This window comes from Aedes aegypti, chromosome 3 (genome assembly GCF_002204515.2).
Source record: "Aedes aegypti strain LVP_AGWG chromosome 3, AaegL5.0 Primary Assembly, whole genome shotgun sequence".
Classification (NCBI taxonomy): Eukaryota; Metazoa; Arthropoda; class Insecta; order Diptera; family Culicidae; genus Aedes; species Aedes aegypti.
Genome location: NC_035109.1, coordinates 136,426,286 through 136,440,950, shown reverse-complemented (window position 1 = coordinate 136,440,950; position 14,665 = coordinate 136,426,286). Strand labels below are relative to the sequence as shown.

Genomic DNA, 14,665 nt, shown 5'->3' with positions numbered 1-14,665 from the left:
TTGTTTTTATCTGTAGTAGACAAGTTCACAAGGTATGGAACATTAATCCCAATAAAATCAAGATCAATTGCGGATATACGAAAGGCGATAATAAAATACATAACACTGTACGGCACTCCAAGCTTGATTGTCTCGGATAACGAACCAGCAATTAAGTCCATCGAAATTCGAGGACTACTCTCAGATCTCAATATACAACAATATTTTACTCCTTCGAACCACAGTCAAACAAACGGAATAGTCGAAAGATTTCATTCGACAATAACCGAAATTTTTAACGCTAATAAACACAAATACGGTGAAGTGTCAAACAAAGAAAAATTTTTAATCGCATGTTCTTTATACAATAACAGCATCCATACAGCTACCAACATGAAACCACGTGAAATTTTATATGCAGCCAAAAATGGACAGGAGAGACCGATAGAAATGGAACGCCTTGTTGAACTTCGTGACAAGTTGTACGACGAAGTTCAAGTACAACTAACCAAGACACAAAACTCACAGAATCTGTACCACAACAGGAAGCGAGAGGATCCGCCAAAACTAAAGCAAAACGAATTGGCATACAACCGCATCCAAGGAGTGAAGTCGAAAATTAAGGACCGCTACCAACAAGTGCGAGTACGATCTAACCGGAAACACACGCACAAAGATATCCTAAGTCGAAAATTGCATAAAGAAAAACTGCGACGAATCCGAAAGTAACACCACAGAATCTCTAATGTGTTTTTTCATTTGTTTTCTCTTTTTAGATGACGTTTATTTGGAATATCCTGATAACAACCACATTCCTTACTCAGCTATCCCAACCACAATCCATCCACGTCATTAATCTCAAACAAAACCCCGGTCTTTTAACCATAGAAACTGGCAACAGTTTTATAAAAATAGGCAATCACAGATTGTTTCATATCCTAGAACTGGATAATTACGAACCTATTTTTAGAAAATTGCTTGCTAATATCCAAGGAATACGGACATTCTCAAATTTTACTGATATGTTTGAAATCTTAGAATCGAAATATGGAACCGTTCACAGTTTATTCAATAATCTTCGGCCAAAGCAAAGAAATAAAAGAGGATTATTTAATTTTCTCGGAACTGGAATAAAAAGAATTACAGGAAATATGGACCATAACGACTATGAACAAATTTCGAAAAATATTTTTGAACTGCAGATCAAGAACAAAAGACTTATTAACGAAAACAACGAACAGCTTAAAATTAATCTACAACTCCAAAATAGAATCAATTCCATTATCAACCGTTTAAATCAACAACAGAGTGAAATAACTAAAAACATTATATCAGCTAGATTTGAAAACGAAACCAACAAAAACTTTAAATTATTTAGAGAAATTTTGAAAATCAATTACAACTTAGACAACCTTAAATCACATTTAGAAGACATTTTTGAATCAATTCAGTTAGCAAGAACTAACATTATTCCCAAACAAATACTTTCAATTGAAGAGTTATGATTTGTTTCAGATATATTAGAAGAACAAAACATTAGGACGAACAGTTTAGATCAAATTTATGAATATTTAGAATTGTCAGCATTTTATAACCATTCAAAACTAATATTTGTTGTGTCAATTCCAAAAATAGAAAAAGCTATGTACACACATTTTTTCCTAGAACCTCTTCCAGTAGTAGATAAAATTTTAAAACTTCCTGCTAATGCTGCTTTGCAAAGCGACAACAGAACATATTTCATCAAGAAGGATTGCCTGCGAATCGAAAGGACAAGGCTGTGCAATCTAAGCAGCCTAGAGGACATAACCGGCGACCTATGCTACTCAAACCTACTAAGAGGACTATCAGGAAACTGTACTTTCGTAAAATTCTATCAATCAACGGAGATCAAAGCGATCATGGACAATTACCTTGTCGCTAAAAACATCAATAACACAGAAATCAAATCGAATTGTGGTCTTTCAAAACGAAACTTATCTGGAACGTATTTGATAGAGTTCCACAATTGCTCTGTCATAATAAATGGCACCAAGTTCTCAAATGTCGAAGCAAACAAATCAGAACCGACATTTGTTATGCCATTAGATGGTTTACATATCAATGAACAGACCCTGGAAATCCAGAATAATATGGAAGAAATTCACATCCATAATAGACATCGGATTGAAGCATTAACTAAGGAACACAAAATTCAGACATACACATCTCTAAGTATGTCGACCGTATGTTTTCTTCTAAGTATCGTTGCAGGTCTTTCATGGATTTCGAGAAAACGCAGACAGATATCTCTTCATATTGGAGCATCCATGGAGTCTAAAAGCAAACCAGAAATTAAACCTGAGACCAGTACAATTCGGGACGAATCGTCTCCAAAAGGGGGAGTAGTTAAGATCGAACCCTTACCGATCCTCAACAATCATCCATACACCAATCGCTTTATTGGTGTATCATCATTTTCATCATTCCCGGCAACAACAACAACAACGACGACGTCCACCACACCGACGACGATAGCCCAGCTAGTAGAACGGAAACAGTAGTCTAGCATCAGCATTTCATCACCTGACAACATAGGTAGCATTTACGTGGACAACCACCGAACGAGACCACTAAACGAAGCCACAGCCCTTTGGACCCGCGGCATCAGCAGTTCTTCCACAGCAATAGCATAAGCATTGCAGTAGGTAGTGAGGTTTGATCGTAATCAATAATTGAATAAAGGTTCAGTTCGTTTAAGGCAGTAGATCGAATAAGTTCTTTTTTTAAAACTTAGTCTGGGTGACACCCTTCTTCACTGGCGCAGTCGGCAGTTCTAGCGTGGAGTAGTTAAAGTGTAGTGAAAAGTGTTCTTATCCGAAATCATCGGCGGCTTACCGAAGAGCAAAGGAGGAAACACCTAAACTACAGATTCTAGTGCACCGGCGGTTCACCGAGACACCAAAATCATCTTTAACGAAGCTTCACACCTGCTAGAAGACATCGAACCATCCGAGGCAATATCGGACAATTTAACCATCCGAGGGAACATCGGATAAAACCGTAAGTAGAATTAAGCTTTTTTATGTAAGTGATTATCAGAGTGATTTAAGTGAATGATCAAAATAACAAAATATAAGAAAAAAATATCTATTATAGTGACAGAAAAATAATTAATTTAGCTTTTTTTATATCCAAATTTAAAACAAAAATCCTAGAAAACATAAATTCTCTTCACCTGTATTTTTTTTTACCATATTTTGAAAAGATTTTTTTTTTTTTAATCAATTTTGACTTCAAGTGTGAAAAATGGCAAAGTTTGACGAGAACCGTGACTTGATCACTATCCAAGTCGGAGAGTTAGAAACCCAGATCAGAGAATTAATGGGTATAATGCAACAACGCGACTCTAGAATAGCAGAGTTGGAAGCGTTCGCTACGCACCAACAATCAATTGCGAAAGAAGCCGCTGTTGTGCAGCAACAAAATTCGGTAGAAGGCGCCTTGCGAGCTCTTCAGACCCCACAAATTATTAGGATGTTGCCACCATTTGATGGTAACCCCATTAAATTACATTCATTCATAAGATCTATTGATGATCTTATGCCTGAAATTTCAAAGGTCAAGAACACTCCAGCTTACACTGTATGGCTTCTTGCCATCAGATCCAAAATTATAGGAGACGCTGACAATGTTCTAGAATTTTATGGCACTAGCACAGACTGGGACGAAATTAAAAACAGTCTGATTACACACTACAGCGACAAAAGAGATGAAGTATCTCTCACAAAGGACCTGTTTAAAATTACACAAGCGGATAAGGAAATTGAAGATTTCTATAAGGAAATAACTTTTATGTTGTCTCTTATGGTAAATCAATTAAATTTAAACGAACACAACAGTGACGTAAGAGCCGCGAAAAATCTATTTTACCAGGAAATAGGCCTGAAAGTGTTTCTTGCAGGGCTCAATGAACCGGTAGGCACTGTCATCCGTGCTCAATGTCCCACATCGTTGAAAGACGCTTTAAGACGATGTATTGAAGAAAGAAACTTTTATTATCACAAACAAAAATCTTATACCCCACCTGTCCCTACTAGGAACAAATTTCAAAACAAATTTTCAAACCCATTTTCAAGATTTCAGCAAACTTCGGTAACACAAAATTCGTTTCCAAGTTACCCAATCCAAACTAATCCATTCCAACGCGTCACACCAATCCAACGTCCACAACAACTACAGCACACCCCTCAACAGTTCTCTCCATTCCAACCTCAAGTACCATTTCAACGTACATTTTCTCCCAGTCAACCAAATCATTCTCAAAGAGCACAACAACCTGGCCCATCCAATCCATTCAACCGAAATCCTAACCAATTTAGTAAACCTCCTTCCGGAACCTATCGTCCTCCAAAACCCACTCCAATGGAAATCGACCAGTCATTGAGAAGTTTAAAAGTAAATTATATGAATAGACCAAATTTTCATGAAGTAAATTGGACAGAACCAATCGATTACTACGGTCAATATAGTGAGCCATCTAACTGTTACCAATATGATGCAACTAATTATGAGCAAGTTAATATCAATAATAGTTCCGAAGAACAACCCGTTACTGAACCAGAGGGTGATACCTTAAATTTTCAGATGGAATTGCCCGAAACACCAGAAACATGAACAGTAATAATTTTCTACCCTATATAAAAATGAAAACTAAATTTGGCGAACTAAAGTTTTTAGTTGACACTGGTGCCAACAAGAACTACGTGGATCCTGATAAAATTAGCACATGTTTTCTGAAAAACTGTACACCTACAGGAGTCAAAAATATCAATGGGAAACACAACATTAACAAATGTGTTGAAATCGAAATGTTTAACCCTCTAATACCCAAATTTTTATTTTCGATTTAAGTATTATTTTTCGTTATCTAAAATCGTTCTAAACACGTTTTGGGCATTTATTTATTTTTATTCGCAAAATTTTAAATTCTGGTTTTTGATTTTTATAATTTTTATTTTTGAACATCCCTAGCTTTTTTCATTTTTTCTTTAAGCCTTTTCTAGTTGTTGATTTTTGGCAATAATAAAAATTTAAATTGTTACGGTATTTTTAAAAATATTAAATTTTTATTTATTTTTTCGAAGCGTATTTTATTTTCCGTGTAACTAACGGAAAAACAGGTTTGAAATGATTTTAATACCACCAGGCTCTTCTTTTGTGATAGGTTAATCGTAGAAAAATATAAAAGGTACGATTTTTTATATTAAATGTTAAATGAAGCCCAGGCATTTGTAGGTTATATAAGAATGCAATTTTTCAAACAATTTCTAAAAATACAAAAAAGTTTCAAAAGTCATAAAAAACTTTTCTTATATGCGTGTTATGAGTCAAGGTATAAGCCAAAAATAAAATCATTTTGATTTCCGAGCTACGAAAAAATACACAAAATTCCAAAGTGTACCCCGTCTAAAGGCGGGGTTGGGTATTAGAGGGTTAACCAACCACTAACCTTTTACGCTTTGAAATTCCATCCATACTTCGACGGACTGATTGGATACGAATCACTCAGAAATCTAAAAGCAGAAATTTTAACCTCATCTAATACTCTCAAACTTCCTACTACATCAGTTAACATGCTTCGAAAATACCCCGATTCATTTAGTCGCAATCTAAATGCATATGAAGAAATTCCATTACCTCTAAAAATGAATGTACCGAATGGCGACTTTTTCGTCGAACATCCACTTCCTCTAACAGACGAAGTAATGATTCTACCAGGACTCTACACAGCAAAGGACAACAAAGCTACAGTTCTTTTGAAAAATTGCTGTGAAGTTCCAGTGAAAATCAGCCCTAATCGACTCATTTTCTCCGAATTGAATAATTTTGAAGTAGTGCAAAAAGTTGAAAATTATGAACCTGGATACGTATTTGATAACACATCAATAGATCCTAGATTGAAAAATCAGCTTCGAATCGACCATTTAAACATAGAAGAGAAGCGAAAATTGATCAATTTGATTTCGAAATTTCCAAGTGTTTTCTATTTGGAAGGTGACAATCTAAGCTTTACGAACGTCATTAAACATAGAATAGAAACCAAAGACGATCTACCCGTTCATGCAAAAAGCTACAGGTACCCCTATTGTCATAAAGAGGAGGTACAAAAACAAGTTTCTAAGATGCTGTCTCAAGGCATCATACGTCCCAGCACGTCTCCTTGGTGCTCTCCAATTTGGATCGTACCAAAGAAATTAGATGCATCTGGACAACAGAAGTGGAGATTAGTAGTCGACTATAGAAAACTTAATGAAAAGACTATAGATGACAAATACCCACTACCCAACATAACCGAAATATTAGACAAACTAGGAAAATGCCAATATTTCACAACATTGGACCTAGCATCTGGCTTTCACCAGATCGAAGTTCACCCAGATGATATCCAGAAAACAGCCTTTTCCGTAGAACATGGATTATACGAATACTTAAGAATGCCATTTGGACTGAAAAATGCTCCAGCAACTTTTCAGCGTGTCATGGATCACGTACTCCGTGACCTAATTGGAAAATGTTGTCTTGTTTATATGGATGACATTATTATTTTTTCTGTTTCTCTTCAAGAACATATTGAAAATTTGACAAAAATATTTATGGCATTGGAAAAAGTAAACCTCAAAATACAGCTAGATAAAAGTGAATTCCTTAAGAAAGAAGTGGCATTTCTAGGCCATATTGTGACAGATAATGGCGTTAAACCAAATCCAAGCAAAATCGAAGCAATTCAAAATTGGCCTATCCCCAAAAACCAGAAAGAACAAAGAGGCTTTCTAGGAATTTTAGGATATTATCGTAGATTCGTTCGTGATTTCGCCAGAATAACAAAACCTCTCACTGCTCAACTGAGGAAAGGCGAACACGTAGAGCACACAGATATTTTTTTAAAAACATTCGTTGCATGCAAAAAACTTTTAACTCAAAGCGATATCCTTCAATATCCAGATTTCGAAAAACCATTCGTGTTAACCACAGATGCTAGTAATTTTGCTCTAGGTGCCGTTCTATCCCAAGGTGCTATTGGACAAGACAGACCCGTAGCATATGCGTCTAGAACATTGACGAAAACCGAAGAAAGATATTCAGCAATAGAAAAAGAATTATTAGCGATCGTATGGGCAACTCAATATTTTAGACCCTACCTTTTTGGTAGAAAATTTACATTATACACGGATCACCAACCTTTAACATACGCACTAAACCTCAAAACACCCAATACAAAACTAGTTAAATGGCGTCTGCAGTTATTAGAATATGATTTTGAAATAAAACACCGACCCGGTAAGCAAAACGTTGTCGCTGATGCTCTATCGAGGATAACACATGATATCAACCTGAACGAAGATGATTCCGACTCAGACGACTGTTCAGTGCATTCTGCTGATACAGATGACTCTGAATTCATCAAATGTACAGAAAAACCAATAATTTTTTTTCACAACCAAATTATTTTAAAAATTGACCCTAACGAATCTGAGACATACGAAGAAATTTTCCCTCGTGTGTACCGAAGAACTATTACGAAAATAACATTTGGTGTACCACTTTTAATTCGAATTTTGAAAGAATACATGGATCCCAGACGATCAAACTGCATTATGTGTCCTGAAAACGTGATACAATCCTTTCAAATTGTATACAAAAACTATTTTAGTAGATGCAAAACTTTCAAACTCTGCATATCACAAAAAATTCTCATTGATCTACCAAACTTAGAAGATCAAAACTCAATTATCGAGGATACCCACGAAACAGCTCACAGAGGTATTCGTGAAAATCTGGAGGAGATAAAAAGGAGATTCTTTTTTCCTAATATGAAAAGGAAAGTTAGGAAGTACATCATCCTATGTGATACTTGTAATAAAGCAAAATACGAGAGAAAACCTTACAAAATTAAATTTGGTGAAACCCCTATACCGAAACAACCCATTGAAATTATTCACATAGATATCTACATCGCTCAACCAAATTTGTTTTTATCTGTAGTAGACAAGTTCACAAGGTATGGAACATTAATCCCAATAAAATCAAGATCAATTGCGGATATACGAAAGGCGATAATAAAATACATAACACTGTACGGCACTCCAAGCTTGATTGTCTCGGATAACGAACCAGCAATTAAGTCCATCGAAATTCGAGGACTACTCTCAGATCTCAATATACAACAATATTTTACTCCTTCGAACCACAGTCAAACAAACGGAATAGTCGAAAGATTTCATTCGACAATAACCGAAATTTTTAACGCTAATAAACACAAATACGGTGAAGTGTCAAACAAAGAAAAATTTTTAATCGCATGTTCTTTATACAATAACAGCATCCATACAGCTACCAACATGAAACCACGTGAAATTTTATATGCAGCCAAAAATGGACAGGAGAGACCGATAGAAATGGAACGCCTTGTTGAACTTCGTGACAAGTTGTACGACGAAGTTCAAGTACAACTAACCAAGACACAAAACTCACAGAATCTGTACCACAACAGGAAGCGAGAGGATCCGCCAAAACTAAAGCAAAACGAATTGGCATACAACCGCATCCAAGGAGTGAAGTCGAAAATTAAGGACCGCTACCAACAAGTGCGAGTACGATCTAACCGGAAACACACGCACAAAGATATCCTAAGTCGAAAATTGCATAAAGAAAAACTGCGACGAATCCGAAAGTAACACCACAGAATCTCTAATGTGTTTTTTCATTTGTTTTCTCTTTTTAGATGACGTTTATTTGGAATATCCTGATAACAACCACATTCCTTACTCAGCTATCCCAACCACAATCCATCCACGTCATTAATCTCAAACAAAACCCCGGTCTTTTAACCATAGAAACTGGCAACAGTTTTATAAAAATAGGCAATCACAGATTGTTTCATATCCTAGAACTGGATAATTACGAACCTATTTTTAGAAAATTGCTTGCTAATATCCAAGGAATACGGACATTCTCAAATTTTACTGATATGTTTGAAATCTTAGAATCGAAATATGGAACCGTTCACAGTTTATTCAATAATCTTCGGCCAAAGCAAAGAAATAAAAGAGGATTATTTAATTTTCTCGGAACTGGAATAAAAAGAATTACAGGAAATATGGACCATAACGACTATGAACAAATTTCGAAAAATATTTTTGAACTGCAGATCAAGAACAAAAGACTTATTAACGAAAACAACGAACAGCTTAAAATTAATCTACAACTCCAAAATAGAATCAATTCCATTATCAACCGTTTAAATCAACAACAGAGTGAAATAACTAAAAACATTATATCAGCTAGATTTGAAAACGAAACCAACAAAAACTTTAAATTATTTAGAGAAATTTTGAAAATCAATTACAACTTAGACAACCTTAAATCACATTTAGAAGACATTTTTGAATCAATTCAGTTAGCAAGAACTAACATTATTCCCAAACAAATACTTTCAATTGAAGAGTTATGATTTGTTTCAGATATATTAGAAGAACAAAACATTAGGACGAACAGTTTAGATCAAATTTATGAATATTTAGAATTGTCAGCATTTTATAACCATTCAAAACTAATATTTGTTGTGTCAATTCCAAAAATAGAAAAAGCTATGTACACACATTTTTTCCTAGAACCTCTTCCAGTAGTAGATAAAATTTTAAAACTTCCTGCTAATGCTGCTTTGCAAAGCGACAACAGAACATATTTCATCAAGAAGGATTGCCTGCGAATCGAAAGGACAAGGCTGTGCAATCTAAGCAGCCTAGAGGACATAACCGGCGACCTATGCTACTCAAACCTACTAAGAGGACTATCAGGAAACTGTACTTTCGTAAAATTCTATCAATCAACGGAGATCAAAGCGATCATGGACAATTACCTTGTCGCTAAAAACATCAATAACACAGAAATCAAATCGAATTGTGGTCTTTCAAAACGAAACTTATCTGGAACGTATTTGATAGAGTTCCACAATTGCTCTGTCATAATAAATGGCACCAAGTTCTCAAATGTCGAAGCAAACAAATCAGAACCGACATTTGTTATGCCATTAGATGGTTTACATATCAATGAACAGACCCTGGAAATCCAGAATAATATGGAAGAAATTCACATCCATAATAGACATCGGATTGAAGCATTAACTAAGGAACACAAAATTCAGACATACACATCTCTAAGTATGTCGACCGTATGTTTTCTTCTAAGTATCGTTGCAGGTCTTTCATGGATTTCGAGAAAACGCAGACAGATATCTCTTCATATTGGAGCATCCATGGAGTCTAAAAGCAAACCAGAAATTAAACCTGAGACCAGTACAATTCGGGACGAATCGTCTCCAAAAGGGGGAGTAGTTAAGATCGAACCCTTACCGATCCTCAACAATCATCCATACACCAATCGCTTTATTGGTGTATCATCATTTTCATCATTCCCGGCAACAACAACAACAACGACGACGTCCACCACACCGACGACGATAGCCCAGCTAGTAGAACGGAAACAGTAGTCTAGCATCAGCATTTCATCACCTGACAACATAGGTAGCATTTACGTGGACAACCACCGAACGAGACCACTAAACGAAGCCACAGCCCTTTGGACCCGCGGCATCAGCAGTTCTTCCACAGCAACAGCATAAGCATTGCAGTAGGTAGTGAGGTTTGATCGTAATCAATAATTGAATAAAGGTTCAGTTCGTTTAAGGCAGTAGATCGAATAAGTTCTTTTTTTAAAACTTAGTCTGGGTGACACCCTTCTTCACTTATATATCATTGACAATAAAGGAAAATAGCTCACAACTAATTCGACACTCGTTGAATGATCCGAACTCCAAACGGTTTTTCAAATCAATAGTTGCTACAAACCATTGACCAGGCCTTTCACACTGAGAAGGAACCAGTCTCTGCTAGTTGTTCTATTCTTGAAAATCGCTTAAAAAAATAACTTCAGCCTAGCCGAATCAGTAGCAGTGCTGATAGTCTTGATTTTTGCACTCATGCGACCTTTGGTCATATGATGACGACTTGATTGAAGAACTTTTATATAAAACTTTCGCACTCATGCGACCTTTGGTCATGATACGAATAGCGACCATTCATAATACGAATAGGAAATGGGAAATATTGAGAAACTACTGCAGATTGAATGGTTCATCTTGGTTCGTAAAATAATAGAAATAGAACTTTAAAAAGAACTAACAATGCAGCTTCTTGTTTTCGTATACGAATTGCAAAGATACCAAGAAATGTTGAATTGAAAATAGAGAAATTGTAGCTGTTTGATGTTTTCACAAAATAATTGAAAGACTTGCGAACTTTGTTGCCGAATGGCCAGGAAGCACATCATGTCAAGTCATGGGTTCTATTCCCGTTTCAACCAGGCAAACTTTTCATCATGAATGTTTCTCGGATGTGCCACTGGACCACGCTTGACCAATCGGCTGGCTTTTTGTTGAATATCGCGTTTGCCAAGGATTCTGCTACTACTACTGCTTTAATACAAAACACCATTCACCATAGTAAAACATTCAGTCTTATTGAGTAGAATGTTTAAATTCTATCACTGTAATTCTTGTGAAATCACGCATGGTGCCTGTAATTAAAAAAATCTAATTAGCTCATATATTTTGAATCATGTTGTGCATTTTTCAACACTTCGTTAGTCGTTAATAGTACGGAAGAATTATAACCGTTATTCACATTTCCACAGTTATAAAAACCGCAGCGATTGTTGAGTGAAATCCACAAACCACCTTTACACACTTTTTACAGACACTTACCTCATATTGTCACATTGATGTTGATAATCTATTGGTTATTCATTTCAAATAATTCGCACCATTCAATCTTTTACTTCACTGATGTTAAAAGCCCCAGCTTCGTGGAAGTTCACTACATTTGTGTATCCGCATCGCTTTCAAAACGTAATGATGATGAATCTGCTCACTTCTGGTGGTTTTAAAGTATTTAGGTATGAAGTGTTTGCCACAAAAGCCGTTTTATTCATGTCTACCCTATGGTGTACAAATTTGGGTACGAACGGATTGCTGACTCTCGATCGATGTCGCGCTTTAAACATTCTATTCGAGCAAAATAAAAAACAAATTAAGAGGTACCTAAACGCCTTTAAACACACACAAAAAAGGTTACGTTGAAGTGTTACTGGATTCGCTATCACAATGAATCGTATTTTATATAAAATTATTTCTGAAGTATGTTAAGCAGCAGACATCGACACGGTAAATATCCCAGTGAATGATTTTGGAGACAAAGACTAGACAAAATAGCAGTTTCAGTTTGTTTAATCTCACATTCAGTTAATGTGAATCTTGCATCTCAGGTGCTCTTTTGTTATGTTTTATCATATTTATTAACTGGAAGCTTTCTATGCTGAATGTCCATTTTTGAATTCGTATATCGTTTGTCAAGTATGAAGTACTGTGGCAAATTTTGGTTTTAAGATGTCTAGTTAAATTCAGAACAAATGTTGAAAGTATCATGAAGGTTCGAGCTTTCGAATGCTTAAAATGTTATAAAAATAGGCAAAGATTTGGATAAGTTATAGCTATTTGTTGCTTTTAGATTTGAAAATTGTAACATTCGATCGAACTTGCGTTGCAAGGAACATAATTTAGATAATTTAATATTTTTAGATATTTATTATTTTTATGTAAAGGCGTTTTAAGGCATCAAAGTGTATAAGTTTTTGCATTACTGCATTATTTTCTGACACATAGTCGAGTAAAAGTTTGAATCGACGGGGTAAGAGTTTGGGAATTCTTTGCCCAACTAACAATTCAGAGCCACAGACAAGCATGCATGTTTAATTATTGTTCAATAATGGTAATGACAGCTGAATAAATGTTTTGCTCTAAAAAGAGCTGAGAAGGGGCTTTTTTAACACAAACTTAGGTCAATGTTCAACGTTATGTATTAGAATGAACAAAAGTTGAATCGCCACTTATTAAACGTTTCTAAGGATTCTCATTCGACTAGTCAAGATAGTTTTACCAATGAGCTGAACAAAACACGTTTCCCACAATTTAAAAGCCAATATTCCACTAAACAAATGTATATGTATAAAAGGAGTTTGGAGAACTACAGCTGGAGCCAGAACTGAAACCGATCACCCAACCATCCGATCAATAACAACACAACACTAGTACACTTACAAATTCATACACATGACAAATTATCAATAATCTTTCACTACACTTATACTAAAACTTCACTGTCATTCAATCATCATAATCAAATCAAATCCTTTTTAAAGTATTTAACTTTGAAATCCGAAACTCTGAAAAAGCTTCCAAGCCAAATGAGAGATCTCCTTTAAAACCATAACGTAATTGAATACTCACAATCACAGCACCTATCATCTACAAAAAGCTTTTATTTATACCGCACTGTTGTTAGAGTCTGACCCAGAATTGATCGAAGTTGTGTCCATAGTAGTTCTACGTCAACCCCGTGGTAATGTAACAGACATTACCCACCCAAATTTTTTTCTACAATATCAGCTAATGATACTTTTAGGGGATAATTGAATATCGCTAAATGATTCATATCATCATTATTATGTAAGTTTTATTATCTATAATGGTTTTCACAACGTTAATTGCATCAGTGACATATATGCATCATTAGTAAAAAACGCATCTTTTCGTTATAAGCCCTTTTCAAAAGTTGGTCTCGAAAACTTGTTCATTGAAAAAAAAAATATCAAATTTGTATCACAAAACTCATAAATATGACATGAGACGTTAAAAATATTTTTGGCCGCCTTTCTATATGGAAACCGCTCATAGTGTAACGGTAAAAGCATGGACAGGAAGGGTCCAAAATTGGTTTTAATCGAATATCCCAACATCCAAATGAGCCAACCTTCTGGTGTCCTCGGCAAAGCTGTTCGGCATACAAGGGGCTATCTGGCGGTGATTCGATACAGGCAACTGAATAAAATGCGTTACTAGCTTCATTACGAGTAGATGGTTGATGTATAACTTTGCCTAACTTTGAAATTTTTAATGAGATTTTGATGAACTCAGCGAAAAAAATGGTTTGTGGAGGTGAAAAATCTAATTGAGAATTTATTCGCTAGGTGATTATGATGAAAATGATAATGGTCCCGCCACATACCGCTACAAAAGTTTGAATAAGACGATATATCTTTAAAATAATTCATTCTGACCATTTTAACCAGATTTGCAAACAATAAACGGTCTGTTAATTTTAACAGATATAAAGAGTTTCCATAGTACAGGTCGGACTCGATTATCCGGAGCAGGATTTTTTTTCACTCCGGATAATCAAATACTTCGGATAATCGAATTATTAATAGAAAACCCAAGTAACAATTTCAGTGCTTTTTGATCTTAGATGTTATTTATGGAGGTTTTATTAGAGATGCATTTATTCTTAACAGATTTAACAAAGCATTGAAAAGAGCTAAACGTTCTTTTGGGTAAAACACACTTTAAAGTGCTTTTTAGATACCAATAAGTGCTTCCGTTAAAACTTATTTGCCGATCACACTTGTTGATAATAAATTTCATTTTGAAGGAGCTGTGTAGTATCTATTGAAACCTATACTTAAAACCTCAGCTTGTTGGTCTTGCAAGAACATCGATAAAACTCTTAGGACTGCACTAAGTCATGTTATA

General features: G+C 35.3%; 1 protein-coding gene and 1 long non-coding RNA gene across 5 annotated transcripts in view; one reads left to right on the top strand and one right to left on the bottom strand.

The window, feature by feature from the left end:
• LOC5575615 overlaps positions 1-14,665 on the bottom strand; it is a 984,994-nt gene that overhangs the window by 212,454 nt on the left and 757,875 nt on the right. The window lies entirely within an intron of this gene.
• On the top strand, positions 319-10,145 carry LOC110679367. The gene is made up of 2 exons (XR_002502431.1): positions 319-3,021; positions 8,744-10,145. It is a non-coding gene; the product is annotated as an uncharacterized LOC110679367 (long non-coding RNA).